Source organism: Xyrauchen texanus, chromosome 46 (assembly GCF_025860055.1).
Source record: "Xyrauchen texanus isolate HMW12.3.18 chromosome 46, RBS_HiC_50CHRs, whole genome shotgun sequence".
In the NCBI taxonomy this organism is placed as follows: domain Eukaryota; kingdom Metazoa; phylum Chordata; class Actinopteri; order Cypriniformes; family Catostomidae; genus Xyrauchen; species Xyrauchen texanus.
Genome location: NC_068321.1, coordinates 22,776,785 through 22,800,408, shown reverse-complemented (window position 1 = coordinate 22,800,408; position 23,624 = coordinate 22,776,785). Strand labels below are relative to the sequence as shown.

At 38.1% G+C, this 23,624-nt stretch overlaps 1 protein-coding gene across 5 annotated transcripts in view; it reads left to right on the top strand.

Annotated features, from left to right (window-relative positions):
* LOC127638652 (leucine-rich repeat and immunoglobulin-like domain-containing nogo receptor-interacting protein 1) overlaps positions 1-23,624 on the top strand; it is a 102,238-nt gene that overhangs the window by 62,655 nt on the left and 15,959 nt on the right. Inside the window, exon 1 of one of the 5 annotated variants that reach the window (XM_052120269.1) lies at positions 14,836-15,223. The exons of 2 other annotated variants lie outside the window; for them this stretch is intronic. The gene's annotated coding sequence lies outside the window, so the exon portion shown is untranslated. Of the gene's footprint in view, positions 1-14,835; positions 15,239-23,624 lie in introns of those variants that run through there. 2 more of the 5 variants (XM_052120271.1, XM_052120273.1) reach the window with 2 other exon arrangements.

The window sequence follows — 23,624 nt, the reverse complement described above, 5'->3', positions numbered from 1 at the left end:
CTTTTACCTTTCTTCTTTTTTCCTTCCTTTCTTCCTACTAACTACTTTCTTGCCTTCCTTATGTTACTTTTTCCTTCCGTCTAGCCTTCCTTCTTTCCTTTCCTCCTTGCTTCCTTGCTTTCTTCCTTCTTGCCATCCTTTCCTTCTTCCTTCCTTTCTCCCTCCTTTGTTTCCTTTTTCCTTTCTTCTTTCCTTTTTCCTTGCTTCCTTCCATCCTTCCTTCTTGCCTTCCTTCCTTTTCTTTTTCCTTCCTTTCCTCCTTGCTTGCTTGCTTTCTTCCTTCTTGCCTTCCTTCATTTCCTTTCCTCCTTTCTTCTTTCCTTCTTTCTTTCTTCTGTTCTTCTTTCCTCTCTGCCTTCTTTCCTTCATAAGTCTCTATCTAGGACTTTGTCGAGACATTGTTGAGATCACTTCTGAGACTGTAGAGGAGCATGCTGGTGTCAGTTTCTTTCTTGATTCCTTTCTTCCTTCTTTTTTCTTCCTCTCTTTCATTCCTTTTCTCTTTCCTTCTTTTTTCCTTACTTTCTTCTTGCCTTCATACTTCCTCCCTCCTTCCTTGCTATTCATTAATTTTTTCCTCTTTCCATTCTTTTTCAATTTCTTTTCCATTTAATCTTTTTCTATAGTAGAAACAATTGAGATGGATCTCATTATTGTTTTTTATATCCTGTGGGAAGTTTATTAGAAATTTTGTTAGACACTAAGTAAATTTGATATTTTTGAGTCATTCTAAAATAAACTAATTGTAGTTAGTCACATGTGTGGTGGGCGGCTTTTTGTCTAAATATGGTGTGGACTATTTGGCAGTTTTGGAGCATGGACTGATAGTTTCATGGTATGTTTAATAGATCTGGTAACCAATGTCTTGCTGCTCTCCTCTCCAGTTGACCATTTCAACACAATGTACTGGTGCATGCTGGGAAACACTGCAGATCTCTGTTAAAAGAGCTGCAATTTTCTGATTGTAATTGTTAAGAAACTCAAGCAAACCACATCCTGCTCGCTTGTGTGTGTGTGTGTGTGTGTGTGTGTGTGTGTGTGTGTGTGTGTGTGTGTGTGTGTGTGTGTGTGTGTGTGTGTGAGCGTGTATTTATCACTTTGTGGGGACCAAATGTCCCCATAAGGATAGTAAAACCCGAAATGTTTGACCTTGTGGGGACATTTTGTCGGTCCCCATGAGGAAAACAGCTTATAAATCATACTAAATTGTGTTTTTTGAAAATGTAAAAATGCAGAAAGTTTTCTGTGAGGGTTAGGTTTAGGGGTAGGGTTAGGTTTAGGGGATAGAATATAAAGTTTGTACAGTATAAAAACCATTATGTCTATGGAAAGTCCCCATAAAACATGGAAACACAACATGTGTGTGTGTGTGTGTGTGTGTGTGTGTGTGTGTGTGTGTGTGTGTGTGTGTGTGTGTGAGTGTGTGTGTGTGTGTGATTGTGATTGTGTGTGTGATTGAAGAAAGGGGAACAGAGTAAAGGTTTAGAAACCAAGCAATACTTTGTGAATATTCATATGAACATTTGAATATTCATGTTCAAGAACCCATGCATGCTTAATGAGATAAAGAAATGTTTGCGCTGCCTCACAGTAAATTTGACTGTAATCTGAGTTTCCTGTTCTGTTGAATAGTGCTGCTGAGATATAAAACCATCAGAAGTGGAAAAATGGATTTCTAGAAGCGCGTGTGCTAAAGTAAGATTTGGTGTAATCTGCGTTTAAGAGCAAGGACTTGTCGTCAAGGTCAGTCTTTTCTCTGAGAGGCGGCAGTGTGAAGACATTTCTCGGGTGGTGAGGAGGCTGCTGGGAAGAAGATTTGTAGCCAGTGGTGAGAGAAATGGAAAGAGTTTGGAGATTATGCCACACGTGTGAGTTTGAAGTTTTGTAATGTGAGCTAGAACAGGGAACTGGTGACCAGAGCTCTTAGGGAACGTAACTCAGGAACTCACTCAATCTCAGTTGCTCATTGAAAGGGATAGTTTACCCAAAAATGTACATACTGTCATCATTTACAGTACTAACTTGTAGAGAGGCAGTCTGCATTTTCAGAAAATAAACATTCAAGAGCTGTTAACTGAACCAAATGTCATAACAATCATTCACATCAGAATATGGAACCTGTTCCAAATAAGAACCGGTTCTCGGTTCCCAACACTAGTGTTGACGTACTGTACAGCATAAGTATAAGGGGCTGTTCACAGCGAACACATTTTTCCATCCACGCTGTTTCTCACTAGTTTTTCATACAAACATGCACTAGATGACCATGAAGCTTCATCTCACCATTTTTTCAGCATCTTGCACAGGAGCGCAATAACACGTTGGATGTTACTGTCTGGTAGAAACAATTGAGATACAGTATATAAGAAATCTCATTTGTGATTTTTCTTTCCTAGCATACCTTGCTTACATAACTCACTTGCTGATTTAATGTAGCCTACAAATTTGTATACATTTTTTAATCGAATGCAAACTTTTGTTGTTGATTTTCATCAGAAAGCACTTCATTGCTTAAATTCATACTGAATGTAATTACTATAGGTTACAAAGCAAGTAATCAAATAGTAAATAGTTTTGTAGTATTCTGAAATGGATTTTATTTTCCAGCAGTGATAATAAACCTGGGACTGATCCAAACAGCCTGTAACTGTTTTGCATATTCCAGCTTTATAAATATCCTGCCTGAAAATAGATCCTATGTGTGATGTTGTTAATCATAAGGACATTCCCTTAGAGTGTAAATGAGCCAAAAATTAACAACAAACTTTTGTCAAGCAAGAATTAATCCACTAATCTCATTTAAAGAGATAATTCAACCAAAAATTTTTATTCTGTAATTTACTTACCCTCAACTCGATGGTAAAAAAAATAACAGAATTACAATTTTTAAGTGAACCTCTTTAATATGTCGAAAAATGTCTCCAAGTAGAAACAAAATTCCCTGATATCTCCTCAGGTCACCAGGGAACATTAATGTCTTTCTCATGGAAAATTCAAGCAATAGTTCCAGATGAGCCCAGCTGATTATAGCAGACACAGTAGGGGCCTTTGGGTAAATCTGTTATTCGCACCCTCGGTGTGGTCAAAGTGAGACCGTCATTACATTTGGGGAAAGCAGCGATGGCTTTTTAATCATCTTTGAATTACATCAAACTCTGAAAGATTATCTCTGCTGCTGCCATCTGCCTCTTAATTAAACTAGACTGACTAGACTCTTTAGACTGAGTTTGTCTATAGGGAGGATATGGGAGGATCTACCTAAAGATGATCAATCAAATAGCCACATGATCCCTATCTAAACACTGTCGCATTGTTCTCTCTCCTGAACCTTGTGAAACATACTGTTGGTAAAGATTTTTCTATTTATTTCAGCAGTAGTGTTTTACCAATACAGTTTGCCTTTGTGAACTTTGTGAAATGTATGAACCACTTAGGAATTACAGGAGAACATAAACGTACATGCACACTTACACATTCAAATAATGTAGCATCATTGATCTGTAAAATAGCGCATGCTTGTTTACTCTCTAATACCTTTAAGCTCTGAGGGTGCTTTTAAAGATTTCCTGTTTCAGTTGCACACCCAAAATTAAACAAAAAAGGCTTAGAACAAAAAACAAAAACACTTGAGCCAAATATTTACTATTTTTCTTATTTGACATTTCAGGATATATATAAGGTAACTCCGAAAACCTGCTTTTATTTTATTCCCAATCATGCAACCTGTAACTGAGTAAAAATGTTGTGTTGAAACAACAAATCAATCAAACATTATAGCATTACAAATATAATTTATCCTATTGTCCAAATATGTCTCCAAGTGTCCTAAAGCCTCTCCAAACAAACAAAACAATAATTGAACATAAGATCTAATTGTGCATGCAAATACAACAATGACTAAAGGTATGCTCTCTCCAAAGCATGCAGGCATGAGTATCGAGATCTCATTCAGTTCCATTCTGTGTCATTTGTGTCATCATTGAGTCTGTGTCATGTACTCGGCGCCTGATCTCGGGTCGCAGCGATCTGAATCCCAAAATTATTGGTTTAGCGTCCCATGATGCTGAACAACGTACTACATAATTTCCGATGGAGTAATCTGATCCAGTAAATCTAACGTGTTTTTAGCCAAATAGCACATTGTGTGCTGTGTGCATGTAGTGCTTTGTATGGATTATCTAAAGATCTTTGCATCCGACTAAATTGTGTGTGGGCTCGTTTCAAAGATTATTGCCTCCTCTAATTAATGGTATGTTGGTATTATATTTTGTGTGTGTGTGTGTGTGTGTGTGTGTGTGTGTGTGTGTCTGTGTATGTGTGTGTGTGTGTGTGTGTGTGTGTGTGTGTGTGTGTGTGTGTGTGTGTGTGTGTGATGAGCAGAAACATGGCATACTGTATAAGCAACACCTGTTTACATGTAACTTGTATGTCTAAGACATATACTTAGCTATTACTCGCTATTTTATTGTCTGTAATGTAAAACAAATAGACAGGTTGTATTCTACTCTTGGAGAGCTTTCAAACAACATATGACACATCAGGTTGATGTTTTACTGATTACAATAATATGTGCAGTGCATAATAATTAATAAATCATCAAACCGGAACACTTCTGGTTTGTCTGCAAATTTCAAAGCACTTGTTCAGTTTTGGTCATAATGCCTAAATGTATTGTAAAGTGCAGCTCTTAAGCTTTTAATATCTTGATAATAAAACAACATTTCTCGATATGTCCATCTGAGCTTAAGGGTTAAAGCAGTTTTATTATTGTAAGATATACCATTTACTTTGTATTTGCACATGCTAAATAACACCGAAGGGTCAAGCTTCAAGGTGGGCTGCATCCATATTCCCAAATGTCCATCTATATTCTTCTTCCATCATTTTCCTAAAGTTAACTTTCCACAAGCTAAGTGTTTTTTAATTGATCACAATTTGGGCATTCATCTGGGAAATTCCATAAACCAAAGTCGTAACTGAGATGCAAGATAAAAATAGACTATTGGTTTCCAGACAGATGCTACAAGATCAATTCTCATTCAAACACTGAAACTAAAGAGGATTCACTACTGGGTGTGCTGTATTTCAATGCTACAGGGTTTCAATATTGTAATATTTCAGTGCTGTAGTATTTCAATACTGTAAGATTTTGGTGTTTTAGAATATCAGTAGTAGTTATAGTATGTTGTCACACTGTATGGGGTAAGTTGACACAATGGAACCTGCCATTACAAAGCAAATAATAGTCTTTTGAGCAAAATGTAAGCAGTAAAACAATTTTAAAACACAAAAAATATCATGAAATTGTAAAAGACGAAAAAAGTAAGTGAACCCTTTGGAATTACCTGCATTTATGTATACTGTAAATTTGTCTTTAAATATGGTTTGATCTTCATCTACGTTACAATAATCAATAAACATAATCTGTTTGAACTAATAACACACAAATAATTGTATTGTTCTTGTACATATTGAATACATCTTCAACCGTTCACCGTGTAGGTTGGAAAAAGTATGTGAACCCCCAGGCTAATGACGTCAACAAAAGCCAGTAGTTGGCAAGCCTGGTTGGAGACGAGATTGGAGGTGTGGGTTAAAGCTACTTTGACTTATAAAAGCACTCAAACATTTTGAGTTTGCTATTTACAGTACAAGAAGTATCTGCTGACGTGGACCTTGCCTCATAAAAAAAGAGATCTCAGAAGACCTATGATCAAGTATTGTTGCTCTGCATAAAGCTGGAGAGTGTTACAAACTTATCTCGAAGAGTTTAGATATTCATCTGTCCACAGCTAGAAAAATTTTCTATAAATGGAGATGATTTAGTACTGTGGGTACTCTCCCTAGAAGTGGCCGTCAAGCCAAGATGACTCAAAGCGCACACCGCAGAAAGCTCAATGAGGTAAAAAAGAACCCTAGAGTGACAACTAAAGACTTGATGGAACTGCTTTATATTTCTTTTCATAAGTCTTCTATATGGAAAACATTAAACAGGAGTGGTGTTCATGGCAGGACACCACGAAGTAAACTTTTTTTCAGGATTTTGAGGTGGCTTGTTGAACGTATCACAGCAGTTTCCTTGTGAAATAACCAAGAGAGGTGCCACAACAACAATTACTTTTATTCACTTCACATTAATTACAAGTAAAATGTGATTATCAGTTCATAAACACTTACTTTTAACCTGTTCCTCAAGATCTTATGACATCAAAATACTGTAACTATAGCGCATGACTTGTAAGATTTTAACATTTGCATTTCATAACCAACTACATTTACAAGCTTGTTTGAGTGCGATCAAATTGCGTGGTTGCACAGAGATGCAAAGGACCGGGGTACAAGTCCTGAAGAGTATGCTAATCGACACTTGAGCCAAAAGTGTCATAGAAGCACCATAGAATGACGTGGTTGCTTCAACAATTGCATTTTTCATGTAATTTGCTGTTCTGACACTATCGGTTAGGGTTAAGTTTAAGGTCTTGGGTAAGGAGGTCGGTTTTGTTCATTTAAAACTCGATAGAGCATTAACCTTAAAAAACACTACTGTTTGGGAGAGAATTTAACTTGCTTTTAGTGCCACACAGTGGCCGTGTAACAAACCACATAATATAATTTTACAAAAATGTCACCACAGTCATATATTCTCATGAGATCAGGCTGGATTCAAACCAACATTCAAACCCTCTGAGAAAACACATTTGGACTTTTTACTTATAGTCACTGAAATATAGCCCTTGGGACAACTTTCCACTATGACAACTGGCTCCAGTATCCCCTAACTAGCCCCGGTCTCCCCTACACTTTCATTTTCAACAATTACAAATTTTAATAATACAAGCAGAACTGTATGGTAAGATGTCAGTACTGTAAGGTTTGAGTGCAGAGATTATTCCTCAAAGAATTGCTACATGTGTATGTTTCATAAAGTGTTTGATTTCTTAGAGAGAGCTGCAGTGGGTAAGTGATTATTTAAAATCTGATCATTGACATTTTTAATATTGACCTCATGACTTCAGTCACAACTTTACTGGCATGGTTTACTGTGTTATTGAAGCTCAGAATTTAACAGCATGTGTATTCGAATGTCAAAGGCTTTGTTCACACTGAGGAAGGCTGAGGAAAGCACATCTCCCAACCCCCATCCTCACTACATTCTATAGAGGGACTATTGAGAGCATCCTGAGCAGCTGCATCACTGCCTGGTTTGGGACTTGCACCGTTTCGGACCGCAAAGCCCTGCAGAGGATAGTGAGGACAGCTGAGAAGATCATTGGGGTCTCTCTTCCCTCCATCAAAGACATTTACAAAAAACACTGTATCCGCAAAGCAACCAGCATTGTGGACGACCCCACACACCCCTCACACAAACTCTTTACCCTCCTCCCGTCTGGCAAGAGGTACCGAAGCATTCGGGCCCTCACGGCCAGACTGTGTAACAGCTTCTTCCCCAAGCCATCAGACTTCTCAATACTCAGAGACTGGTTTGACACACACGTGTCCTGAGTTGCACTTTAATAACTGTCACTTTATAACTGTCTGCTACCTCAATAACTGCTATGTGCATAGAACATTATCTCATAGTATGTTATGTTTACATTTTAGAAACTGTCATCTTTTGCACTACTGAGTACTGGTCGGCGCTGCACTGTCTATTGTCCTGTTCATTGTCAGTAATTTGTTGTACTGTCCTGTACTTTTTGCACATGTTTGCACGTGCACTTTATATAGGTATATATAGGTAGTTTATATAGGTATTTTATTTCGTTGTGTTGTCTCATGTGGTCCTATGTTGGTCCTTTGTTGTTTTTATGTAGCACCATGGTCCTGGAGGAACGTTGTCTCGTTTTGCTGTGTACTGTACTAACTGTATATGGTTGAAACGACAATAAAAACCACTTGACTTGACTTGACACTGCAGGAAAAATCAGATTTTTCCTCAAATCTGATTTTTTTGAGTGACTGTATAAACTGCAAGTTATATGTGACTAGATCAGATTTGTTCTGTTCAGACTACAGTCGCTTTTGCTATCACGTCCACATTATTTGTCATTGTAACGCAGCAAACATGCGTTACAATGACATGCCTAAGATGTTAGCGATGGATGTTTTACTATTCATTATGCTTATCATGAGGGCAGTATCCAAATATGAACATTCTTCGCAGACAACAGCTTAAAAATGGGAGAGGTGGCAAAAGTTTGTTGCTGCTTCGGTCCTGTATTTGAGCAGAGAGCGAAACATCCCGTATTGAAGGCCTTGTGTCCTGTATTAAACCATAAAAAGGTCAGATGGTGAGACTAGGACCCGCGTCATGTTATGAAATGCACCATAGAGAAGGGATGATCTCTATGCCCTGTTTACCTTCCACTGTGAGAGTTTTGGAGGGCTGAAATGTGTAATGAAACAGGCTGAACTCAAATTTGAAGTAATTTCAAGAGAATTCTGTTTGTAATGATCCTAATGCGTGGCCACCTATGAATGTGTTTTGGATGAGGCTTGTAAAAATCATTTTTTGTCCCATTCAGATACAAAAATCTAAACGGATGTGTGACAGAGTCCGAAAAATCTGATTTTTTTTCTGCCTGTGTACATTATTTTTAGCCCTAATGTGGTGGATCTTTAGTGTGATTTCTTGTATTTTTTTATAGCTTATATATATAAAATACATTTTGGGGTGAACTATCCCTTAAATCATTGAATGGAGGGCACTGCATAAACAATCTCTATTATTTACGTTCTCTGGCCTCACTGGTGCTCACAGAGTCAGGGAAAAACAGGTCATTCCAAAACTGGTTCATGGGATGTTCATTCTGTGCTGCTCACCCACATGACCAGGATCCTATTTTCTCAAACCTTCAATCTGTAATCATAAAATTAGATGCAGGTAATCCTGACTGTCCTTGACTCTGTGTGTGCTTATGATCTGGGTAGATACAATTGCTACCAACATAGCTAGAGAATATAGAGCAAGAGAACAACAAGAAGAAAATGAGATTTGTTGGTTCCCTGTTAGATGGTATCTGTGCAGACATTGGCTGGAAACATCTTTTTAAGTAGCTATTGCTGTTTCTACACTACAGCCTGGGGCTTGAAAATGCCATGAGTACAGAGAAATATCTCAACATGGTGTCTTTTGCGTATGCCCAGCTAAAGTAAGCCGAGCCATTTGCCTATCTCCTCTTTTCTCCTCTTATTTTCATGATCAGTTACAATCTGATTGTCTGGCTTCTATGCTGTATGTCAATAAAGTAGTATTTCCGAATCCTTAGTATACGTTAAACAGTAGGTGGTGGAATCCGGTGGGATTCTGAAGTGTGCATCCACTTGACACTTTACTGTCTGTTAAGACCACGGGAGATGTGGAGATGTCACATTCAAAACACTGACTTTTTAAAAAACAACACAGACATATATTTGAAAAATTGACCCAAACCAAAGTTTCTTTTAAGGCAAGTCACTCCACTTGGCGGCCATCTTTGAAATGCCCTATTTTCTATTGACCCAAGTGGCACAAAAGTACAGTTGAATGGGGAAAGACTGAAATCTCCAAAATGGTTGGTTAAGATTATGATCAAAAACATATTTCAAATCAGCAGTAAAATCTGACAACAATGCTATCATAAATTTGCCCTCTTTAGCTCAGAAAAAGGCTGGTTCAGATAATGCTATTGCTACATCCGTTGTCCATTAGTTCCATTTTTTCCCATTCGTCCCAGTGGTCCGTCTCTGCTGACTATTTCTGCCCAAACCCAGGCCAAAACCCGAGTCCCACAGGGCTTGGGTCGGGTAGCACATCTCTAGTTACTACGTTATATATAAGGGTTTGTAATTGTACCGTACCAAACCATGCTCAAGTGTAAACACTATTGGAACCATTACTTGTTGTGCTCATCTGCTATTTTTCTGTGTTTTCTGTATGTATTGAGTTTTTCCGAGACTATTATTTCAGCTTTCTATTATTGCAGTATATTAATCTAAACTATTTCAGATAAATCTGCCCCTAAATGGCACATTAATACAAAACTGCGGTTGGTCATTTTACATGTCAGTCAAACATGTACAATTAGGGCTGGGTATCAATACACATTTCACAAGCTCTCGATTTGATTCGTTTCAATTTCAATTTAATTAAGCTAGTGCTGTTAATTAAACAGGGGACCTTCTAACTAGGTAAACTGTGAAAATATAAATTTTACAAATTACATTTAATTTGTAGGGCCTGTACACAGGATAAGCGGTTGACGATGGATGGATGGATGGATGGACATTTAATTTGTTTTTCATCATTTTGGTAACATTTTAGATTTTCAAAAGTTTATAAATCCATATATTCCATCAATAAATATGATATTGTTACATATATTATATTTTGTTATATGTTTATTGTTTAATGCATCATTTATAATATTTACAAGTATTTACATTGATTTGTAGAACACGTGCTAAAAATTGGTACTGTCTCTTTAAGATAACCGGCAGTTCTTTAAAGAGTGTCTGTAAATGAGTGCATCATATTAACGAGAGACTCGACTGGCTTGTTTACCTCATCCGTGCTATTCGTGATTAGAATTAAATGATTTTTTTTATCAACAATTGACTTTATAGTACAGAAATGATATTAAAAGAGACATTTTTCAATGACAAATGAATTGCGTGGATCTCATCTTTGGAAACACAATGAACGGAACGAGTCAAATCAAATTTTAACACTCAACACACAGTGGAAGGATGCTGAACTTCTTAGCCAATATACTACATAATCACTGGTGAGTTAAATCTGAACATTTACCAGCTAGTATCTAATAACAGACATTTTTAGTTGTATAGTGTGGAATTTGGTCTCAAATACAAGTGATTAACTCGCATTGTAGAGAATTGTAAAAGATAGGTCTTGGCATTTAACGCGCCACCGAATGCAATTGTGATAATAAGCAATATTTTCAAAACAGCTTTCTGAATACGGCCCTCGCCTGTATTTGTTCAAACCATAGATACCTATACGTAGATACCTTATTAGTAGCTGTTTCTATGGATCGCGATGTACGTTGGCGCATCCGCCATATTGGATAGGTCAAGAGCCGTATGTCAACACATGAATGTAAACTGACAGATACAGTCAGCAAAAGTTTGTCTTTTTATTTGATTTTCCATAAACATTGGGCAATATTTTAGATGATATTAAAAATCCCAACTTAACTGCAAATAAAGTCCTGTACAAATTAATCATGATGGCAAACATACTGAAAATTAGCACCCAGTCAGTCAATTCATTACATTATGAAAAGTTGATGTACTGAGGTCTGAGGCTTCTCCTCCATTTACTTACATTCAAACAGCTCTCCGTGTTGACCATTCCAAGATGGCGCCACGGTTGACGTATCAGCCAAATGAGGCATCTATGTATGTATATCAATATTTCAAATACTCTGATAGCCCCACCCCCCAACTCATGCCATTGGTTGAGTTGCCTAGTTGGGGCGGGTCACTCAAATCAAACACAACAATTTTCGATGCCCCAGAGACACAGTGTCGAAAAAATTTACCAAAGCATGGCTTACTTTTAGATGTCCCTGCATATTAAGCTGGTATAGTAGATAGTATTTTAACCCTGAAAAAGTTACATACTTCAGCTTTAAGAATCAATATTGAGATTGTTCAAATGAAGATTTGTATTCATCAGAAAGTCTATATTTTTATCCAGTCCTACAGAATGTCTAAGTGGGTGGTTCTTGGCCAGAATAAGCTGCAAAGTCTGGCTATGCGACACTGTTCTGCCAGTAAAAGCTTTTTTTTTTCTGTACTGGTTAGTGTTGTCTTTGACCTTTTTAGCCTTGGAAAGACAAGAAGCAGGAATGGAAAGAGAAAAATTGACAGAATATTTTAAAACCTAAAGCTGTTTTGTGTGCAGATGGAATTTTGCATCACACCGGATTCTTATCAAGTGTCACTCATATGTCAGATTAGTCCTCATATGTGTCTGCCCTCGTCACAACTTTATACACCTTATGAACAAGTAAGATTTGCCACACTGTTCCAACATTAACTGTTTTATCCCTGCTGAGGGCTCTATTACTCTTTGTCTTATTTTCCCCAGTCACAAAGAGTCTTTAAAAACTAAGGCTGTCTCATTTCACTCCCTGTTTCCATTAGGCATGAATAAGCACTAGCAAGGGCCTTAAAAGTTTCAGTGCACTGGAGCAATTTTGACAATGGGGCAGTACACTCACTACTGAAAAAGGGAGCAGATTGAGACACACCCTAGTACACTCATCAAACCGCCATCTCTCTCTCTCTCTCTTCCTCTTAGATAGTATAATTTTCAGCATTTTACGACAGTAAGTTCACTTTGAGAACTTGAGTCTTGTTAAATGTGACACACACACACACACACACACACACACACACACACACACACACACACACACACACACACTCAGGTGTTAAGTGACTCCCGTCCTGTCTCCATAGTCGTGGCGTCTGCAGAAATCTCTCATAACTCATCTGTTAATTCAGCCCTGTTGGAATAAGGCCATCTATCCTGGCACACAGATGTCTGGGAAAATTCCTGAACGCAGCTTTATACTGATTTATCACGCAGAGAGGAGCTGAAAAATCCTGGGCCGTCCATTTACCGAATGCAGTTATGGGTGTGTGCAATGTGCGCTGAGCCCTGTGAATTTAAAAAGACAGCTGTTATGTCATAGAAGGCTGTTTGTTTATGCTGCTCACAGCTATTGTGTTCAAACAGCTTCTTCAAGCACATGCTTCAGGTGCCCAGAGAATGATGTTTTTGACGCAATGGAAATCTGAGTGAGAGCAACAGCGCCCCCAGGACCTCATATGCAGTGCTGCAGTCAACAATAGCAGAGAAACGCTGATTATTTTCAACATTTGCTTCATAAAAAGTGCTGTGGATGGTAGCATGGTTCAGCTTTTATTCACCAAAGTGGCATTCAACTGATCACAATGTATTGTCAGGACATTAATAATGTGAAAACTATTACAATTTGAAAAAAACGACTTAAACTATTTCAAAGAGTTCTCATAACAATTCCTCCACATGCCACAATGACAGCTTTACAGATCCTTGTTATTCCAGCGGTCAGTTTGTCCAGATTCTCAGGAGACATTTCACCCCACACTTCCTGTAGCACTTGCCATAGATGTGGCTGTCTAGTCGGGCACCTCTCACACATCTTACAGTCTATCTGATCCCACAAAAGCTCAATGGTGTTTAGATCCATAACACTCTTTTCCAATTATCTGTTGCGAAATATCTGTGTTTCTTTGCCCACTCTGACCTTTTCTTTTTTTCTGTTTCAAAAGTGGCTTTTTCTTTGCTGTTCTTCCCATAAGGCCTGCACCCCTGAGTCTTCTCTTTATTGTTGTACATGAAACTGGTGTTGAGCGGGTAGAATTCAATGAAGCTGTCAGCGGAGGTCATGTGATGCGTCTATTGCTCAAACTAGAGACTCTGATGTACTTATCCTCTTGTTTAGTTGTACATCTGACCTTCCACATCTATTTCTGTCCTTGTTAGAGCCAGATGTCCTTTGTCTTTGAAGATTAGTGTACACCTTTGTATGAAATCTTTTTTGGCAATTTCAAGCATTGTATAGCCTTCATTCCTCAAAACAACGATTGACTGATGAGTTTCTAGAGAAAGCTGTTGACCACTGTCTTTATAAATAAATAAATAAAGCTTCTTAGGGGCCATTCACACAAACTCGTAATTGCGTTAAAAAAAAATTTGAGTATTGCCATTGCAGCCACTGTCTTTATAAATAAAGCTTCTAAGGGGCCGTTCACACTGAACGCGTATTTGCATTAAAGAAAGGTATAGACACTTGCCATTTGCAGCCACCTTATTTATAAATAAATAAAGCTAGGGCCGTTCACACCAAACACGTCCTCCTTGCATTGAAGCTTGAAGCTTACCATTGCCGCCACTGTCTTTATAAATAAATAAATAAATAAAGCTTCTTGGGGGCCGTTCACACAAACTCGTAATTGCATTAAAAAAGTGTGAGTCTTGCCATTGCTGGCACTGTCTTTACAAATAAATACATACTTACATAAATACATAAATAAAGCTACTTGGGCCGTTAATACCAAACGCGTATTTGCATGAAAGAAAGTGATATGCTTGTCATTGCCACCGCTGTCTTTATAAATAAATAAAGCTTCTGATGGGCCGTTCACACTGAAGGCGTCCTTGCATTAAATAAAGGTAGATAAATAAAAAAGTAATAAGGGCCGTTTTAAACGTCAAAAAGTCCTTACACTGAAGAAAGCTTGAAGCTTACCATTGCCGCCACTGTCTTTATACATACATAAATAAAGCTTCTTATGCGCCGATCACACCGAACTCATCCTTGCATTAAAGGCGTTTTTAACAGATAGTTATTTTTAATTAGACACATCGTCTAAAAAAACGCGGCGCTCCTGTGAGAGACGCGGCACAACTTCTTAAGAACGTCGGTCTAACATGTTTACATAGGAAAACACTTGAAAAACAGGGCGGACGGGCGCGGTGTGAACGACCCCTTACACTATTTGAATGAGATCCCAGATTAATTTGTACCGAGTCCACTGTAGCAACTGTTATTTGGCGGGAAATGTGGTTACCATGGTACATGGGCAACTGTTATGAGAAACAGAAAGATTTTTCAGTCTCCATTGAAAATCTTTCCTTCTCTCTCTTTCCATCTTTCTCTCTCTCTCTCTCTCTCTCTCTCTCTCTCTCACACACACACACACACACACACACACACAAATACAGAGATAAATGCATCAGTTAGTTCGTTCGCACAGACAGTCGGATGCGTAAAGAGACTGGATACCTGGACGAACGCGAACGGAGACGCGCGCGCTCACGTGTGCGTGTTTGCGCGTGCAGAGCGTCTATGTGTGTGCTCGAGCTGGGTGAGTCCAGACTGCAGACGGCAGAGAAATCGACTCACTGCTGTGATTTTAAAGGACAGACGGAGAATCTCAGAATTTTTTTTACTCTTTCAGCTCATCGATCAGCCGATAGATGAAGAATATGGTGATGTCTGTGATCATATGAAGAGTTTATAGGTGCAAATGTGTGCTGGTCGTCTGTGGTTCTATTAAGATTTCATTACACGGATACTTCGCTCGATATGAAACAATCCGAGGCGTTTCTGGACGGATCGTTGCGTTTTATGAGATGTAAATACCAGTGTTTGTGTTACTGCAGGTACAGAACAATGCTGTAAGTTCAGAAAGCTTCCGATTTTAATTTGTGTGTGTGTGCGCGCGCGCGTGTTTGCATGTGTTTCCGAAGTGTTCATATATAATTCATATAATAAATAATACATTATAATATGTATTAGGTCTATGTATTAGTATATAATTATAAATAATAATAATTATTATTTTTAATTAATAATAATAGCATCTGACAATGACGCCATAACGTAATTAATAATAGCCTATCAGTAATAAATTGGAATATATGCTTCATATATCTAGTTTTTATAGTTATATCTTTGCTAGAACTCTTTCAGTCATTATGATGCTGCCAGAATCCCAGACAATCCAACAGCGAGCATTAAAGGGTCAATATGTGTTGTCTATGAAGCTTCCTTCTGGATTAATGATTTTGCCATTGAGTTATATGGCAAATGGTTGCAGTTTCACCACACAGGGAGAAGTCTTTGTGATGTGTTTTCTAGTTTTAGTGCTAGATAAACTGCAACCATCCCACCAGAGGTGTCCTAGAATTGGTTTTGAAATTGTTGGATCGAGTAGGCACCTAGTAGGGCCATCTCAAGGTAGGGTTTTGAGTATTGTAGGATGACTGGCTATCCTGTGGTCTTTTATGAACAGTAAGCATTCAGTGAAGTTGATTTCTACTGGAAGATTTGGTGTGTCAGGTGCTTTAGTGTCTGTGGCAACAACGAATATTAAATCAGTCTGGGCAATTCAAACCCAGCTGGCTCTGGGTTTTGTTTGTGTGGGCTATCTGTTATGCCTGCTGTTCTTTTGATTCACTGTTGTAGCTCATATAAATCTCACAGGAGCTCATAGGTTTCCCACACAAATACTGGTCCAGATATCACTTCCTCAGTGTGAGTTATAAATTCAGGGCCTTCATGTACAAAAACGTTGCATACACACAAATAAAATGGAATACAAGGCTCAGGGTTTTTTTTAAGCAGCATAATTTGATGTAAAAATGTGCTCACCCGCATGCAAACTTTAATGTATATGTTCACTGCACTGGTATGAACTGAGCCTTAAAAATGTGCTTTTTGCACTGTGTTCGCTGGTACGGGTGTAATCTGCAGGATCGACTGCGCTCAGCATATATACATGATTTCAAAATCATTCTCAAAACATATTGACCTATGCTTCTCTGACTCTTAATATATAAATTTTTTTGTACTCTCATGCTGTAAAGCAACCTTGACTTTTAAGAAGGAACTATATCAAATAAACATATTATTATTGTTATTATTATTATTATTATTATTATTATTATATACACCAATGCAATAATGGTTTTCCAAAGTGTGTGTGGTAATGAAGAGCATTTTCAAAACACACTGTGGAGGAAAATGTCCCTCTAGTGTGGACGAGAGACATAAATGCAGCGAAATTATAGGGACAGTTCACCCAAAAATGAAAATTCCCTCATCATTTTCTCACCTTCATGCCATCCAATCTGTGTATGACTTTCTGTCTAGGTGTAGGTGAGAAACTGATCAATATTTAAGTCCTTTTTTTACTATAATCTCCACTTTCACATTCTTCATTTTTTGTTTTTGTCGATTCACATTCTTCATGCGTATCGCCACCTATTGTCAGGCAGGACAATTTATAGTAAAAAAGGACTTAAATATTGATCTGTTTCTCACCCACACTAATCATATCGCTTCTGAAGACATGGATTTAACCACTGGAGTCGCATGGATTACTTTTATGCTGCCTTTATGTGCTTGTTGGACCTTCAAAGTTCTGGCCACCATTTATTTGCATTGTATGAACCTACAGAGCTGAGATATTCCCCTAAAAATCTTCGTTTGTTCTGCTAAAGAAAGAAAGTCATACACATCTGGAAATGGAATGAGGTAGAGTAAATGATCAGAGAACTTTAATTTTTTTTATTAACTATCCCTTTAATATATTTTCAAACATATTTGTGTGGGCGTGGCCTCAGAATCTAGACCGAATATGCTCATTGCTAAAAAGGATTGGCCATTTTCAAGTTGAAAACTTGATGTGCTGTGTGTAAAATTGTTTCAAATTGACAGTAGTTATAATGGTAACATCAGACTGTTTCTGTCCACCTCAGTGAATGTGCGGTTTTCGGAAGTTTGGAAGATGTTCACTCAGCATTTTCTGTTTTATTGGAAACCCCTACAGAGACCAGTGAGAGAATGTTTTTGAGGCTTTGCTTTTGTGAGAAGCATCTGAACTGATTGCAAACAGATGATGATCGACAATATCGGGAAATGGCAAAATCATGGATCTGGGAAGTCGGCAAATATATTAAACAGTGGCCAGGGTGGGAAACCATCACCAGCCACCCGCAAAATGCACCGAGGCTGAATCCGGTTCGCAAGCTCCTCCTCAAAGTGTATTTCATATGCTGGAAATTTTGCTCATCTACCCGCAACAGGCAGATGACTTGTAAGACGTCTCGGAGACTTTATATTTATACTGTAATTGTTCTTAATCTGTAGGCTATTAGTCATTTTCCATCTCTGTTGATGGATGCGTGCGTGATGGCAAATGGAGCCATTGGAGACAGTAAATGTTTATATTTGGGGAGGTGGTTAAATAAAAAAAATGGATCACTTCGTAATTTTATTACTTTGTTCATGTAGTTTAAAGTACAATTAGAATTTAACAATGTCTTTTGTTTATGTTTTTCATGGTTCAATAAACGAATTGGACTATGATAAATATGGTGGCAGAAAAGATAATGTGGTGAATTTGCAGAAAACATGGTGTATGTACAAAAGAAAGGCTTAAAAAGCAAAATCTTTTGTGGCATAAAAATAAGTTTTGGCTTGCCCCTCCTTTTCATGAAACAAAAGCAAAAATATGGGTTCTAGTGAGACACTTAGAATGGAAGTGAATGGGGCCAATCCGTAAACATTAAAATACTCGGTTTCTAAAGTTTAGCCACAAGACATAAACAATATGCATGTAAACATGATTTTAGTGTGATGAAATCACCAACTTTGTTGAAATGACTAAGTAATGTCAACAAACCCAAACTCTAAAACATTACAGCTCAAATAATAGATCTGTTTTAACAGAAAGTCCTTTAATAAAATTTAAAGCTTTTAATCCCTCCAAAAATTGGCCCCATTGACTTCCATTGTAAGTGCATCACTGTAACTTTGATTTTTTATTTTTTTTTTATTTAAGAAAAGGACGGACGAGTCTTAATGATTTTTTGTGTTAATCAACATTATGCCACAAATCCTGTCAATTGAACTTAACTTGTATTGAACCCGGAATATTCCTTTTAAGTTCCATTCCCAACCCTCTGAATCTTAGTTGATTACTTCCGATGTCTCACACATTCACATTCACTCACCTCTGGCTTTTTAAAGTCAAATCACTTTCGTCTCATTGTCAGGGTGAGAGAGAGCAATAGAGCAGCTTACTGCTAATCTTTAAATGAAATGTTTTTTGCCCAGGAGAAAAGCCCTGCTGAATAACTATTATTGTATCCATTAGTTTTGCTTTAGTTGCCTCAATTTAAATGGCTGTCTGTTTAGAGAACAGTCAGGCGCAGGACACCCAAATTGAATTATTTTGAAATCAGGATTTTGCCTGTGCAGTATCAATGTAATACTCTCCCTCTCTTTCTCTCTCATTGTGTTAGTGATATATTCCAGCAGATACGTTGCAGCGTCATATTATTTTTTAAAAAGACATTACATACCGTTCTAGACATCTCCATAAAACAACATGAAACAGCTTTTATGTGTGATAAATGTATTCTGGATTCATGTTTTTGTGATAACTCTGAGGATGTTCTTACACTGAATTGGCAGCAACAAGCCGACAGAGCTTGTTAGTGTTGCAGCAAGAAGATGCTCTTGACCTGCTGTGTAAATGTTAATTATAATGGAAGACTCTGACAGAACAACCTTGAAATGTCAGGTAGCTGTAAGACTGGGTGGAACCTGTTGCTCTGGACAGTGAGTGGTGTTTGTATTTTGCCCATGGACAGTACTTTTATTGTTACTCTGAGTGGTGCTGGTGGTGGCGTAATGGGCTAATGCACAGAACTGGATAGCAGAAAGGATGCCAGTTTGACCACCATTGTGTCCTTGAGCAAGGCACATAAATCCAGGTAGCTCCGGGAGTTCTGCTCTCTAACAAGCTCTGTTGGCCAGTAAGTCGCTTTGGATAAAAGTGCCTGCCAAATGCATAAATGTAAAAAGATTTCAAATGGTGCTTGTACTGTGGCCAAAGTCTCTTCTTAAGGCAAGTCAGTCCACTCTGTGGCCATCTTAGGAATGCTCCAGGGCAGCTATTTTCTATGGATACAGCTCCTATCTACTTGAATGAGGAATGAATGGTAAATGGTCTGCACTTAAATAGCACTTTTTTAACCTTCGCTGTTTCCAAAGCACTTCACACTGTGACTCATTCACCCATTCACACACACACTCGCACACCAATGACGGCAGAGCTGCCATGCAAGGCGCTAGCCTGCCATTGGGAGCAACTTGGGTTTCATTGTCTTGCCCAAGGACACTTCGGCATGTGGAGTCATGTGGGCAGGGAATCGAACCGCCAACCCTGCGATTATTGGCCAACCCGCTCTACCACCTGAGTCACAGCCACCAAGATTGCGATTAACTAACATATTTAAAATAGACAGTGGTATAAAACTTTTTTCTTTTTGTTTAATTAGTCTACAAAAGAAATCAAATCTACTCCAAAAATATACTCAAATCTAAAAAAGCCCATTTTACAGACTTCATGTCAATTGTACTCATAGAATGAGGCATAAAGTCATAACCCATTTTAATGTCACATTATTTAAGGTTTTACATGTGGCATCCTCATATTTTAATGTGCTTCTAAACGCCTCCCACAACCGTGTGCGGGTGTCTGAATCATTGCAAACATTATACAGTTGCTCGGCTGTTTAGAACTTCTTTTTACCCCTGCACGAAGAAGGGAACTTCTCCGGGCCTTAATGTGCATGCATGTTCATGGGCGGTGCTTCTGCCAACATGCAGATCTGAGTCAAAGAGAGTGTGTGTGTGTGTGTGTGTGTGTGCTTCTCGAATGGCTAAAGTGTTCTAATGTTTTTTTTCTTGTGTGAGTAGTGGATCAGTATGCAAAGTGTGTGTGTGTGTGTGTGTGTGTGGTGTGTGTGTGTGTGTGGTGTGTGTGTGTGTGTGTGTGTGTGTGTGTGTGTGTGTGTGTGTGATCAGTATTCCTCTCAGGCCAATAGATCGATGGCAGCTCAGCAGCTGGTTTTGCTTGCTGAATGAGATGGCAACACCCATCATGTTTGTGTGAATGGATGTGTATAAGTGTGTATACTTACTGTATGTATGTGTGTGAGTATATCTTCGGCTGATTGACATTTGTGAGCTATAGTTCCCAGTGGTTGTAAATTCTACAGGATGGTCGAGCCAAACAGTGATGCTCAGTGTCAGTGCTGCTTAAAGCTCAGATTAAAGCGAGTGTGCGTGTTAAAGGGGCTGAGGTAAGCATTTCCTGGCTAAGGCTTTCTTTAATTGGATTTCTTTATTCATCAGCAGAAGACTTGCTGGATTTACTGTGTGCAGTAAATATGTAGAGAACAACAGCAGTTACTCCAGATCATCTACATGAGAGGAACCACAATAGCTCAGAGCCTCATGTGATCATTCATGCCAAATAAAACGATGGAGATGAGTGTATGGCATAGCTATCCTTAAAGGGCACATATTCTATATTTTGTGTTTCCCCTGAAGTCCACATATTTAGTTTGTGTAAGGCTGTTTTTGCTGCTGTACCTTTAAGATTTCTATATAATCTGATTTCCTCTATGCACCAGTTGTTGCATACCAGTGTCAGGAGTTGCATTTTCTATTAAGAGGTGATATCTGCCTATCTATCCACAGAGTTGATATTTGGGGGCATTTTTACTTTTATTAGGGCATAATTTTCCTGTCCATTGTAATATTTGGGACACTGACAAATAAGGTTGTCTGAGGTGATAAAAATGGATTACACTCTTAAAATGGAATACAGGGATAATACAGGAATTACCAACTAAAGCCTTCATCAGTTAAATAACAAAGGACAATGCATCTGTGTGCACTTCCACGGTTAATTCAGGATAGACTTCAACAGACTTTAGTCATTAATCTTATAGTTCATACAAATCTTTTTGTTAAAACATTTAACACTCACTTACCAAGATTAGTACTCCACATAAATAATGTTGTCATTATAGCCAGAGGGGATCTGGCCCCCACAGTGAGTCTGGTTTCCCCCTAGGTTATTTTTCTCCATTAACCAACATCTTATGGAGTTTTGTGTTCCATGCCATAGTCGTCTGTAGTCTGCTCACTGGGGGTCTATATATTACAAATATTATTTACTTATCTATTTATGTATTTATTTATTTTAAGGTACAATTTACAATCGTGTTTTTTTTATTAAAGCGCACCATTATGACTCTAAGACATTACAAATATTACAGCTTCATTTTCTGTTAATGCATAATTTTCTGTAAAGCTGCTTTGAAATGATCTGTGTTGCGAAAAGTGCTATACATTCAAAAATGACGACTTGATAAAAATGATAAATCTTTTAAAAAACACTTTGTGTCCACGTTGGTTTCATAAATTGTTGAAAATTGAAAAACATTTATAGCATTTTCTTCAAAAAAAGATTAGACAGACAGACTGACAGACAGATACGACAGACAGACAGATAGATAGATAGATACAACAGACAGACAGATAGATAAGATAGATACAACAGACAGACAGATAGATAAATCAATAGACAGACAGACAGATACGATAGACAGATACAACAGACAGATAGATAGATACGATAGACAGATACGACAGAGATAGATAGATTGATCGATCGATCGATAGATATGATATACAGACAGACAGATCGATAGATACGATAGACAGATAGGACAGACAGACAGATAGATAAATCAATAGCTAGACAGACAGACAGATACGATAGACAGATACGACAGAGATAGATAGATCGATCGATAGATATGATATACAGACAGACAGATCGATAGATACGATAGACAGATAGGACAGACAGACAGATAGATAGAATAGACAGATACGACAGATAGATGGATAAACAGACAGACAGATAGATAGAATAGACAGATACGACAGATAGATGGATAAACAGACAGACAGATAGATAGAATAGACAGATACGACAGATAGATGGATAAACAGACAGATAGATAGAATAGACAGATACGACAGATAGATGGATAAACAGACAGACAGACAGATAGATAGATAGACAGACAGATAGATAGACAGATAGATCGATAGATACGACAGATAGATAGATAGAATAGACAGATAGATAGATAAACAGACAGACAGATAGATAGATAGATAGATACGACAGACAGACAGATAGATAGATAGATAGATACGACAGACAGACAGATAGATAGATAGATAGATGGATAGAATAGACAGATACGACAGATAGATAGATAAACAGATAGATAGATACGACAGACAGACAGATAGATAGATAGATAGATAGATAGATATATAGATAGATAGAATCATCATATCCAAGGTGTATTAAAGTAATTGTTTTGTGTGGATGTGTATTTTCATGAGTTTTTTTTTAAATAACCTAATACATCCAGACCAAGGAATGAGTGCATTGCGAGGGAGCCTTGCATTGTGAACCTAAGATGTCTACTTACATACTATAGAATTCATGCAGACAGTGCGTTGTTGGCCTACACAGTACCCCATGGAGGGTGTAAGTGGTGTTTTGTGGTTCTTCGTGTGATCTGTATGATCGATTTGTGTCGATGATCCTCCTCTCTTAATTTTTTAGATCGATTCGCTGTTACTAAAATAGAAGCAAGCAGGGGTTTGTGTGATTCAGAGAGGAAAAGAAGGAGAGACAGCGTTGTAGAGGCGGTGGAGTTACACATGTCATGTGATCTCAGCCGAGGGTTCGTGTTTCATGAGAGGATGAGTGTGTGGCGTTCAGCAGATGCCTGGAGACAGCACAATTCATGAGCCTGACCGAGAGTGTCACAAAACTGTTGGTGAAAACTGACCTAAGTGTGTGTGTGTGTGGATGATATCCCTGGAAGCCAGTATTAAAGAGGTTGAAGAAAGGTGGAGCAGTGGTTTTGGGATGCATTTTTTTAATTTAAACTATATATATGTTGTCTTAAAAATGCCAGCAATGCATTTTCAGATGCGTGTGTTGTGACATCCCTGTTATGTGCCATTTCCAGTTGGAGTAAGAGAGATGAGAAGGATAAAGGCCCAGCTGACTCACCGACTCACAGAAAGTTATTCGGAGACACACACTTCTGTGATTGTTGATGGATGACATAGTGAAATTTAGAGTCTTTTCATATTAGAGCAGAA